The sequence below is a fragment of the Budorcas taxicolor genome, chromosome 13 (assembly GCF_023091745.1).
Source record: "Budorcas taxicolor isolate Tak-1 chromosome 13, Takin1.1, whole genome shotgun sequence".
NCBI lineage: Eukaryota > Metazoa > Chordata > Mammalia > Artiodactyla > Bovidae > Budorcas > Budorcas taxicolor.
Window position 1 is genome coordinate 24,491,730 of NC_068922.1, and position 11,187 is coordinate 24,502,916.

Sequence of the window (11,187 nt, forward strand, 5' to 3'; positions counted from 1 at the left end):
GTCAGAGAGGTTCAAGGTTTGAGAGGACTCAACCTTCCATTGCTGGCTTTCCAAGAAAGTGGACTTTATGAAAGGGGAGACCATGAAAGTTGGGACACAGGCCAGAACTGTAACAGATCCATGACTGGCCCCTTAATGTAGAAGATCTCCATTTCAGCAATGCTGAGCCCAAAGCATATTCATAAAGCCTACTTTATACCCATCACTGTGCCTTATAAAATTGGAGGTGTGTTTCAATGGAGGGAACTTACTAAAGCAAGTTTAAACATTGATAAAAGATGGTAACCAACCACTGGTTTTTTTTTTAGTTTTTAACTTTATTTTTAATATATATATTGTTATAGTATAATTGCTTTACAATGTTGTGTTAATTTCTGCCGAACAACCAAGTGAATCAGATATATACATCCATACATAGATCTCCTTCCTCCTGTGCCTCCCTCCCAGCCCACCCCCACCCTGCCCCTCTAGGTTGTCACAGAGCACCAAACTGAGCTCTCTGTGCTTTACAGCAGGTTCCCACTAGCTAGCTATTTTACCCATGGTGGGGGAGAGCCCCTGAAAAAGGGAATAACAACCGACTCCAGGATTCTTGCCTAGGAAATCTTATGGACAGAGGAACCTGGTGGGCTACAGTCTATGGGGTCGCAAAAGAGCCGGACACAACGCACGACTGACTAGCCACTAAAGCAACAACAGCAGCAAGTGTGTATATGTCAGTGTTACTCTCTCAGCTCATCCCACCCTCTCCTTCCTGCTGTGTTCACACGTCTGTTCTCTGTGTCTGCATCTCTCTTCCTGCCCTGCTGACAGGTTCATCTGTACCATTGAAAACCAACCACTCTTTTTCTAGGTTATCCTGGAACTCCACCACCCAAGCCTTTGAAGGATTGTATTCTGCAGTTAGAAAAAATGGTTCCTTCACAATACTTTCCAAAGCCATGACGTTTCCCCTGCTGTTGGCCACTTTCCTCATCAGTTGTCTCGCCCCTTGCTTGTTTAAAGATGGATCTGAGAACATGTCTCTCTTTTCCTCCTATCTGATTATTTGTAATAGTGGCCAGTGGAGACACCAAAGATAAAATCAAAATGCTTTAGTGAAAACTAGTAATGTACTGAAGAGAGAAAAGTAAGCATAGAGCTGAAAGAGCAGCAGTGCCTACTGACCTAAGAGTCCCATAATTAACTCCAGCACAAAAGAAATGGGCTGTCTGTATTTGCAGAACAATTTACCAAGCATTTCCACATCCATTAAGGGATGGAATCTTTGTAACAACATAATGAGTCTTCATCTCATTTTATGGAAAGAAACTGAGAGGTTTCTGAGAGGCTAAGGGAATTGCCAAAAGCCACACAGCTAATAAGTGACAGAACTGGGGTCTTTGGACTCCAAGCCCAGTGTTCTTGCCAATACCCTGCTGTTACTATAGACAGTCCCTCAAATTTGCTACATGTTATAGACATGTCCTCAAATAATCATGAACATTTCAAGAAGCAAATGTATTATCAACACATTTATTTATTTTTCAATATTCTTATTTATTAATTTTATTTGGCTGCTCAAGGTATTAGTTGCAGGACTTCCCTGGTGGTCCAGTGGTTAAGACTATGCACTCCCAATGCAGGGGGCCTGGGTTCAATCCCTGGTCAGGGAACTAGATCTCACTTGCCACAACAAAAGTTCTCACATGCTGCAACACATTTATTGATGCTTACATAATAAGCTTTTCTTTCCTCTAGGGACGCTAACTCTGAAAAATATCTGATTTGTCCTTCCCAAAGCAACAGAATGTGGTAGAGGAGGATGGAGGGGGGTGCTCAGTGCTCAGTCACTCAGTTGTGTCTAACTCTTTTTGACCCCATGAACTGTAGCCTGCCACAGTTCCAAAATCCTCTGTCTGTGGGATTTTCCAGGCAACAACAGTGGAGTGGGTTGCCATTGCCTTCTCCAAGGAGAATATGTGGGGAGTATTGAATATCCTGGTTCATTCTTCTCTAGATAACACCTTGTTTTGATTCAGAGTCTCCTTGTACACAACTGTCCTGAGAAGCTTCCAATTTGATGAGCATTTTAGTATAAAGTTTTAACTGATGTGTTACTTTGAACACTGTTTTCTGAACAACAAAGTCTATATCCCTGAAAGAGTAGATCCATTTAGAACAAATTAATCATGTAAGCTATAACCAGGCTGATGAGGATGGAGGAGGTCGTCTCTGTTAGTAAAAGGTCACAGAAGGAGTCTTGTAGTAATAGAGCCGCTCAGTTTCTTGAGTGTGGTGGTGGACACTTGTGTGATAAAATCATAGAGAACTTAATGCAGCCAGACCCACAAATGAGTACAGTGTGCAGATCTGAATAAAATCTATGGATTTTATTGAGGTAACAAAAGATGTTATTTTGAGCCCTCCAGAGAATCAGTGACTTCCACATGACTTTCTCTTTCAATCTTTCCTCACCTCCTGTCTTCAGATTAAACATTACTCATCTCTCACTTATACTTCCCTTCTTATAAATCCAAGCTCCTGTCCTTTTCCTCAAAATCTCACTTGAAGCTCTTCGCTTGTGCAAAGTGTTTTCTGGTTGACCTCAGCCCACTGTCTATGTTATGAGGCTTGTGTGCTGTTTTTGCCCTCCACAAACTTGTGTGAATATTGTGTATGTGTGTGTGCACATTATCTATACACAATTAAATTATGAGCTTCGTGGGAAGTACAGTTCCTTCCAACTTTATTTCTTAATTCCTTTAACAAAGCTTTATTGAACTCCTAGCATGTAACAACAACTGTTCCAGTTGCTGGAGGTACTGTAAGAAACAAAAACAAAGTCTCTCTTCTCAGGGAGCTCATGTTTGGTATTGGAAGGCAAATGCTAAACAAGTAAATATACGGTTGTGGTAATGAGGGCTGGGAAAAAAAACTAAAGAAAAAAGAGTGGCTGAAGATGACAGGGGTGGAAGGAATGCTGTTTAGGGTAAGTTGATTAGGGAAGACCTCTGAGCAGGAGACTTGATAGAAACCTAGATAAATAAAGAGATGCACATACGGGGGGGTAGGGTTCTAGGTCAAGGGCACAGTGGAGTCTGACACTCCCCAGGCAGGAGGCTGTCTCTGCTGGGGACAGAAAGCAGGCTGATGATGCCGGAGCACAGTTGGTCAGGAGGAGATGAGTGGTGTGTGCATGTTCAGTCATGTCTGACTCTTCACAACCCCAGGGACTGCAGCCTACCAGGATCCTCAGTCCGTGGGATTTTCCAGACAAGAATACTGGTGTGGGGTGCCATTTCCTCCTCCAGGGGATCTTCCCAACCCAGGGACTTAATCTGAGTCTCCTCTGTCTCCTGCATTGCAGTTGAACTCTTTACCGCTTGAGCCAAGGTACGTAGGAGGAGATTGGCAAATGATATTACCAAAATGGTAGATGGAGGGCAGATCAGATAGAACCTTGTAGGCAAACATACAGAGAAGGCAATGGCACCCCACTCCAGTACTCTTGCCTGGAAAATCTCATGGATGGAGGAGCCTGGTAGGCTGCAGTCCATTGGGTCGCGAAGAGTCAGACATGACTGAGTGACTTCACTTTGACTTTTCACTTTCCTGCACTGGAGAAGGAAATGGCAACCCACTCCAGTGTTCTAGCCTAGAGAATCTCAGGGACAGGGGAGCCTGGTGGGCTGCCGTCTGTGGGGTCGCACAGAGTCGAACACGACTGAAATGACTTAGCAGCAGCAGCAGCAGCAGGCAACCATAAGGATGTCATTTTATTCTAAGAAAATTAAGAAGCCTTGGTAGAGTTTCAAGCAGAGGCAAGTCATTAAAACCATCTTCCTGTCTCCTGCTACTGGCTGTTGCATTGCTTGAAAAAATAGTCATTGTTTACTCTTTGCTGTTGCGGTTGTTGTTCAGTCACTAGGTCAGGTCCGATTCTGTGAGACCCCACGAACTCATGCATGCCAGGCTTCCCTGTCCTTCACTGTCTCCCAGAGTTTGCTCAAACTCAGTGTCCATTGAGTCAGAGATTCCATCCAACCATCTCATCCTCTGTCGCCTTTTCCTTTTGCTCTCTTGCCCTCAATCTTTCCCAGCATCAGGGTCTTTTCCAATGAAACGGCTCTTCCCATCAGGTGGTCCAAGTACTGGAACTTCAGCTTCATTGTCAGTCCTTCCAATGAATATTCAGGGTTGATTTCCTTTGAGACTGACTGGTTTGATCTCCTTGCTGTCCAAGGTACTTCTCCAGCACCTCAGTTCAAAAGCATCGGTTCTTTGGCTCTCAGTCTTTATGGCCCAGCTCTCACATCCATACATGACTCTTTGGTGCGCTCTTCTCCTAAAGCCATTGAACTCAGACCCTATCTAGGATAAGGTGGCCTCTTAATTACCGAGTTCAGTGTCCTTTTTCAGTATTTATCCTTCCAGACTCTTGACAACCCTTAATAACTTTGACTGTGTCCTCCATTTTGAAATGCTCTTCATTGACCTGTAACCCAGGTCCAGCAATGTTTAGCTCTGTGACCTGGGGCAAGTTGATTACCATCTATGTTTCCACATCTGTGAAATGGGAAAAGTAATTGTAACAACCCCAAAGGCAGACCTAACTCATTCTTCTTAATAACTATGTAACACTTCATATTTTACATATTTTTAATACTATGATGTTCCATAATTTGTTTACCAATGGCATTTGGTATTCAGGTTATTTTGGAGGCTTCTTTGTGGGGAGAGGTTACTACAAATAATGCTACATGTAACAATTATTTTGGGGCATTTCCCAGGTGTCTCAGGTGGTAAAGAATCCACCTGCCAATCCAGGAGATTCGGGTTCAATCCCTGGGTCAGGAAGATCCCCTGGAGGAGGAAAAGGCAACCCACTCCAGTATTCTTTCTGGGATAATCCCATAGACAGAGGAACCTGGTGGGCTACAGTCCATGGGGTCACAAAGTGTTGGACGTGACTGGGCATGCATGCACAATTATTTTACTAGATGTTATGGATTACTTTCTTCAACTTAGTATTCATGTTTTCACCAATAATGTGTGAGAGAGATTTTCCGTTTGCCTAGCCAGCACTGGGGATTAGTGTTCATTGTAATTAGTGCCAGCCTGATAGATAAAATATGGCATCTCATGTACATTGAATTTGCATTTTCTAGACTGTTGATGAAGTTGAGCATCATTTTCATTTATTAATTAACCATTTGGACTCTCTTTTGTGGATTATATTTTGAGGTTTAAGTCAGATACTTTGTTCCTTTTTGTACTGATTTCTATGCTCTTTCCTTATCCATTTATGTATTATAGAATTTAACTCTCAATCTCTCAAGTGATTTGCAAATAATTTTTACATTCTCTTACTTGTCTTTTGACATCATGGAATCATTTATCATTTCAAATGTTTTTCTTGAATTTCTTTTCCAATCAAAATTGCCTTTTTCTTTATAGTTTTGGAAATTTCTTGTTGCTTGAGAATTCTGTTTCATTTTGTTATTAACATTTTAAACAGCTAAACCTTTATTTCACCTAATACTTATTTTTGTACATGGTGTGGGATGAGGTCCAAATTTGCTTTCTCACAATGGTTAGTCAATGATGCCTGCAAAGCCTACTAAACCTTATTACATTTTAATTTAGTGGAGAAAGAACCAAACAAGCCATCCTTTCTTTTCTAAATTAAATACCATTTTGGTCACATGTCAATTTCCCATGAAAAGTAGGATCTTTTTCTGGATACTGTATTGATCTATCTGTCTGCTCCTGTTGGTTCGACTAAAGAAACTTTAAAATAAGTTTTATAGCTGGTAAGACAAATCAATGACCTTCTCAGCCTCAAAGACAAGATGCTCTATTCCTCTTTATTATAATTCAAAATTTTCTTGGAGACTAATTCTTCCATGTGAACATCAAATTATTTCACCCAATTCCAAAAATTAAAAAAAAAAGATATAATAATCCTTACTCTACCAAACCAAACACACAACTCTCTAGGAGTCTATCTACACGTTCAGTATATTGTATATTATTTGAGGGAGAAACATTGCTGTCTTTATGATAGTCAGTCTCCCATCTCAATGAAATTTGCTCATTTGCTGAACTAATATCATAATGGTTACTTCAAGTTGATCAAGCTTCTGGGAAAACTTCTCCATTGGGCCTGGATGGGTTCTAGTTTATTGATTGAAAAGCACTAAAATGAAAGTAGGTAAACATTTAATAGAATAAATTTTATATTTTAGCCAGTTTCTATCTTTGCTAGATAAGGACCTAATATTTCCTGTCGCTATACCCACCTGTTATTATTCCAAAGAGGAAGAAATCCCCTTCCTAATGTGAGCTCTGGTGGTCAAGGGGGTTGGTTTCATCTTGCTGGTTTCCTAGCGGCCACTGTCCTCTTAGCCCCAAGTGTATCCCCCTGGGAACCCCACCCAGTCTTAGGAGGCAGGATGCCATGAGAGCTTCCCTGCTTTTCTCTCAATTCAGATCACTCTGTTTCCAGACCTTTGTGCTCTGAGAACTGTGAGCCCTCATGCCACAGCTCAGAGGCAGCTCGGGCAAGCCTGGCAGGATGGAATGCTTGTTCTGCAGTCACGGTATGCCCTTCTGCATGTTCCCTTATGCCCCTCTGGCTCAGGCTGTTTGTTTTCTTATTGCTTTTTACCCTTTCTCAATCCCCAAAATGCCTCCAGACCACATGGCTTTCTTTGTTGCTGGGAAAGCAGCCCAGATGGCTGGCTGTTCAGTTAATCCAGTCTTCGTATAAAGGATGCAAAGATAGACCAGCAGACAGGCTGAACAAAGCCTGGGCAGAGACTGCCTTGACATCAGGGCACAGGGACACCCAGTCTACTGCTCAAGTTGTGCCTGGGACTCTAGGAAGAGCAGGCAAGTGTATTTGCCCACGTCTCTGTCCTTGTCTGTAAATCTCTTTGTATGGGATTTAAAAAAACCAATCCATCTGTCACCAAGCCATGACTCTCCTAGCAATCTGATCAGGTCAAGATGCAGTGGTTGATTCATTGGTCTTTCTGAAGGTCAACATTTTTCAACATCTGCAGCCTAGATCTTGAGCAAATACGTGGCTTTCAATTCACTCAGGAGGGGAGGATATTTCATTTCTCTGTGCCCTATGCCTAGCACACATGGCAGGGCCTGAGCTATCTGTCCTCTTTATCAGCAAAGTTCCAGCTCTCAGTCTGTGGCATTCTCAGATGTTTGCAAAAGCATTTTATTGGCTGCAGTTGCTAATATTAATACAAAGTTATCACTTGATATCACAATTTAGGGCTACATTTTCCATGCCTATATTTGAATAATATTTGAAAAAGTGTCTTCCTTTTGGAAGAACTAGAGTTATTTTATAAGAATAGACCTGTCCTGATGTCAATTTTCTGCCTGAATAAAAGTGAATGAATATTAAACATTGCTGCAGGCCACCTTGTCATCGGAATTAAAGACTCTGCTACAATAAATAATTCTGTAAAGACACAAAGTTTTGTCTAAGCAATACTCAGCCCAGAGTTTTTGTAAATACATTTTCAGCCCAAAGTACATCTATTTGCAGCTTAAGGTATGACCATGAAATGTCAGATTTAGCATAAGTAGCATATATTTTGAAAGAGCGGTATAGTTCCCACCTGGTAAAAGGTGGTCCAGTGGCTAAATGGGAAATAGATGATTTTCCTAGTGAGAAGGTAGTATAAGTCTTAGAGGAAAAGTGAGTCACATCCAGCACTACTGAATAGATGTGCACTTGAATTACACTTTGGGCCTCGGCTGAAGGAAATGTGATGTGTTGTGTAGAAAGAACATTGGCCTCAGATCAGCGGACTTGGTTTCCAGTCAGTGGCAGTTTTGCTACTCAATAACTGTGTGACCTCAAGCAATTTATTTATGCTTTCTGAGCATCACTTTTATTGACTCCAAAAGGGAAGTATAAGGCTAGGTTGGAGTTCTCAGCCACGTTATTTTACACAGTGGTCTGTCTCCGTCAGTTCTGAGGTAAGAAATTTATTGCTGCTAGGAATGAAGTCCTGACGTTTGCAAACAGTTTATTTGTGGAGTGCAGATAAGTTTAGCCCAGTGATGTCATTCTCACCAACTCACTTCTGAAATGGTTTCTTGAGACTGTGAATTGTGGCCACCACACTGGTAAGATCAGTGCCAAGAACTTTACACGTGACCAGTTTCATTATTTATGTACCTATAAAACATTTCCATGGATACCACTTGGCCCAAAGTTTCTGGATATCTGCTTTTCATAAAAACATTTTTTGTCAATATTTTTCCAACATTCTGTCAATATTTTGTCAATTGGGAAAAAATATTGTCTGTCAAAATACTGTCCTCTGGGCACAGGCTGAAGAAGACAGTATTTCTGAAATATAGCCCACCCTGAGTGAACTGCTGGGCTGGATTTCCCCTAGCACTCCTTCTGGTTACTACCTTCTTTGCAAAGGTAGTTACAGGCGAGGATATTCTCACACTGCGAGTGGGGTGGCCGAGGGAACAGATGCTGACTCCATGCATTGGCGGGAGTGATTCTGGAGGCAGAAGCATCTCTGGAATGTTTCTGTTGCTCTTTGATGCTGCCTTTGCTACTGGCACATGGAGAGTGCTTTCCTGGGGTTTGAGTACTTCGACTTTCAAATTCCATATTTTCATATTCTGAATTTTCTTTGCCCCAAGGCATTTAAAAACAATTATGTACATATTTATTTATGGCTGCGCTGGGTCTTCGTCGCTGCTCACAGGCTTCCCCTAGCTGCAGTGAGTGGGGGCTGCTCTTCCGCTGCAGGGTGCAGGCTTCCTACCGAGGTGGTTTCTTTGGTTGTGGAGCGCGGGCTCACAGGCTCATGGTCTCACGGGCTCACGGGCTCCGTAGCTGTGCGCATGGACTTAGTTTCCCCATGGCATGTGGGATCTTCCCAGACCAGGGATTGGACCTATGTCCCCTCCATCGGCAGGTAAATTCCTAACCAATGGGCCACGGGGAAAGTCCCCCAAGGCATCTTAACAAAGGTGTATGATATGAATCCAGCTATAATGAATAGCTCTGTTTTCCCCCCACTCCTACCTCCCTCCTCCTACCAAACATAGGTACTTAAGGAAACACCAGGAAATGGATGCGGTGACGCCAAGGAATGGTGGTTATAGCCAGTGAGGACACAACCCAACTCTGTCAGGGCTTTCTAAAAAACACTTGCTTTCCATCTTATTATGCCAGTTTTAAATTTGAAGAAGCCAAGGATCAGTGGATAAAGTGACTAAGTTCCCATCACTGGAAATATTAACAGGTGGTGAAGGAACTGGGTGTTTTATTTAAATTGAGGTATAGTTGATGTACAACATTACACAAGTTATGGGTGTTCAGTATAATGCTTCACAATTTTTAAAGGTTATATTCCATTTATAGTTATTATAAAATACTACCTATATTTCTTGTTTTGTACAATATATACTTGTAGCTTATTTATTTTATAATACTGGTTTGTACTTCTTAATCCCCTACCCTTATCTTGCCTCTCTCTTTCCACTTGTAACAGCTAGTTTGTTCTCTGTATCTATAGTCTGTTCCTTGTTTTGGTTCTTGTTATATTCACAAATTTGTTTTATTTTTTAGATTCTACTTATAAGTGATATCATGCAGTATTTATCTTTCTCTGACTTACTTATTTCCCTTAGAATAATGCCCTTCAAGTCCATCTATATTGCTGCAAATGGCAAAATTTCATTTTTTATGGCTGAGTAAAATTCCATTGAATATATAAACCACATCTTCTTTATCCATTCATCTGGATAAAATTGATGAACATTTCAGTTCAGTTTAGTTCAGTTCAGTCATGTCCAACTCTTTGCGACCCCATGGACTACAAAATGTCAGGCCTCGTCGTCCATCGCCAACTCCCAGAGTTTACTCAAACTCATATCCATTGAGTTGGTGATGCCATCCAGCCATCTCATCCTCTGTTGTCTCCTTCTCCTCCTGCCTTCAATCTTTCCCAGCATCAGGGTTTTTTCAAATGAATCAGGTGGTCAAAGTATTGGAGTTTCAGCTTCGATGTCAGTCCTTCCAATGAATATTCAGGACTGATTTCCTTTAGGATGGACTGGTTGGATCTCCTTGCACTTCAAGGGACTCTCAAGAGTCTTCTCCAACACCACAGTTCAAAAGCATCAATTCTTCGGCACTCAGCTTTCTTTATAGTCCAACTCTCACATCCATACATGACTACTGGAAAACCCGTAGCTTTGACTAGGCGGACCTTTGTTGGCAAAGTAATGTCTCTGCTTTTTAATATGCTGTCTAGATTGGTCATAAGTTACCTTCCAAGGAGTAAGCATCTTTTAATTTCATGGCTGCAATCACCATCGGCAGTGATTTTGGAGCCCCCCAAAATAAAGTCAGCTACTATTTCCACTGTTTCCCCGTCTATTTGCCATGAAGTGATAGGACCAGATGCCATGATCTTAGTTTTCTGAATGTTGAGCTTTCAGCCAACTTTTTCACTCTCCTCTTTCACTTTCATCAAGAGGCTCTTTAGTTCTTTTTTGCTTTCTGCCATCAGGGTGGTGTCATCTGCGTATCTGATGTTATTGATATTTCTCCTGGCAATCTTGATTCCAGCTTGTGCTTCATCCAGCCCAGCGTTTCTCATGATGTACTCTGCATATAAGTTAAATAAGCAGGGTGACAATATACAACCTTGACATACTCCTTTTCCTATTTGGAACCAGTCTGTTGTTCCATATACAGTTCTAACTGTTGCTTCTTGAACTGAATACAAATTTCTGAAGAGGCAGGTCAGGTGATCTGGTATTCCCATCTCTTTCAGAATTTTCCAGTGTTTGTTGTGGTCCACACAAAGCCTTTGGCATAGCAGATATTTTGGCATAGTAGTAGATATTTTTCTGGTGATATACATTTAGGTTGCTCCGTACCTTGGCAATCATATATAATGCTGCTGTGAATACTGGGGTGCATGCATCTTTTCAACTTAGTGTTTTTAATTGCTCATCATATTTTTATTTTTAAATTAAAAAAAAATAGCTAAGGAGAAACATTGGAGAAACCAAGGACCTGGGATTTGAATGTAGGCTTCTTTTTATATAAAGCTACAATCTTGACTATTTTACATTGATTTCTGAATAATAATGTCACCTAATGGAAATGAATATGAAATACTTATAAGAATT

The 11,187-nt window shown here is 41.3% G+C and overlaps 1 non-coding gene across 1 annotated transcript; it reads left to right on the plus strand.

Moving 5' to 3' along the window:
* The first annotated feature begins 1,582 nt into the window (after window positions 1–1,582).
* TRNAG-CCC (transfer RNA glycine (anticodon CCC)) lies at window positions 1,583–1,655 on the plus strand. The gene has a single exon. It is a non-coding gene; the product is annotated as a tRNA-Gly (tRNA).
* The last annotated feature ends 9,532 nt before the right edge of the window (window positions 1,656–11,187 follow it).